At 42.9% G+C, this 1,586-nt stretch overlaps 1 protein-coding gene across 1 annotated transcript in view; it reads left to right on the forward strand.

Annotated features, from left to right (window-relative positions):
* The first annotated feature begins 765 nt into the window (after positions 1 to 765).
* Positions 766 to 1,586, forward strand: part of engl (endoglin, like) — a 28,651-nt gene continuing 27,830 nt past the window's right edge. The window contains exon 1 of the mRNA XM_063192366.1: positions 766 to 1,174. The gene's annotated coding sequence lies outside the window, so the exon portion shown is untranslated. The remainder of the gene's footprint in view (positions 1,175 to 1,586) is intronic.

Consider the following 1,586-nt stretch of genomic DNA (forward strand, 5'->3'; position numbering starts at 1 on the left):
CAACTATGCCAGTCGGTATACAGAAATAATTCATGAACCCATAAGCAGTGTGATGATTTGTGGACCTGGATAAAAAAACATGCAAAGAACAATGTGTCTCTTCATGGAGGGGAGACACTGAAAGGAAGATTGGTGTTTTTGCAGTTCTTGCATGGTCATTATAGCTCATACTAGGTAAGTGGGGAGACGTTCAATAGTTCAACGTGCTTTGCTTCTCTCCCTGTCAGGTCTATATCCACGTCTCCAGGGCAGGGAACAACATCTGCATCACCTGCATTGACAATCCGACACATATGGAAGGGTTTTCTGTAAAGAGGATGAGTGTTTCCTAAGCTGCACTGAGTAATTTGGCATCAGACATTGACCTCTGTCTTTCTTACTGAGCTGGCTATTTCGTCATGCATATCCTCTTGCCTCGTTAAAGGTAGTCATCGAAAAACTTCTTTATTCATTATTTAACGTGTTGATTTTAGACGTCTCCGGGGTGCAGACAAATTACAGTGTATTATAATTCATACAGCATAGTCTATCCCTAGTCAGAATGGAAAAGGAAATTGAGAGATGTGTTCAATTATTTTTATTTTCCTAGTTTTGGCCTTGGCTCTCTCCATCATTCAGGACAACAAAGTTCCTAGCACTTCTTTAATTTTCACGGTCCCTCATCTGTTTCTCATTCTGGGGGCTCCCGTGCCCCCCCACCCCTCCTCCCCTCTGCAAGCGCTCCATCCATTTCTGCGCTTTCGTTTCGTCTCACTCCGTCTTCCCATACCGAAGAGACCCTCCGGTCCGCCTATCCCTCGTTCGCGAGCGTCTCTCTCCACTACCTCGCCCCTCCCCTCGTTACCAATCGTTCGCCCGGAACCCCTCGAGAACATTTTTTGTCCGTGGCGCGCAATAAAAGTATTGGATCTGCGTAGCTGCTCCATAGCTGTTTGACAGCAAAACTCAGAGAAAGTTACACAAATTTCACCGTGGAATCTTCAAAGACTTGAAGGACGACCCCATGTCAGTTGCCGGGTCATTACTGGCCCGGTTTAAAGGGTGTGCATCTCTACCGAGAGAGTTAAGGGGGCGGATGGATCATGCTTAAGTAGATGCGTTTACTACATCGAGAGACCGCGGGTAATTATCTTCCACCAGTGGTCTGACCTGGCCCGACACTGGACAGCTACAGGTGGGTTTTTAGAAAATCACTCAACATTTTTAAAAGTATAATTGTATCCTCATGTCACAGCCGAAGTTATTTTGGAATGCATTGTATATTGACTCGTAGATAAAAAATGACACACGAACTTTTTTTCTAAGTGGTGGTTGTTGGTTTGGTTGTTTCTGTTTTCCTCTGGAGGAAAGACTTGGACTGGTTAGCCATCTGTTGCTTGCATGCCACAACTTTTCCCGTAACCATGTTTTTGTTGCTGTTTCAGTTTCACTCTTACTCATATTTATGTTCAATGTTTTCATGACTGAAATTATTCGTTTTTTTATTTAGTAATTTGCTGTCACAATTATTCAAGATCTTGCAGTATGCATAAAAATAATTGAGGTTTCATTTGTCAAAATTAAGATCATTTATTGCCTATAATTGT

The sequence above is a fragment of the Engraulis encrasicolus genome, chromosome 2 (assembly GCF_034702125.1).
Source record: "Engraulis encrasicolus isolate BLACKSEA-1 chromosome 2, IST_EnEncr_1.0, whole genome shotgun sequence".
Taxonomy (NCBI): Eukaryota; Metazoa; Chordata; class Actinopteri; order Clupeiformes; family Engraulidae; genus Engraulis; species Engraulis encrasicolus.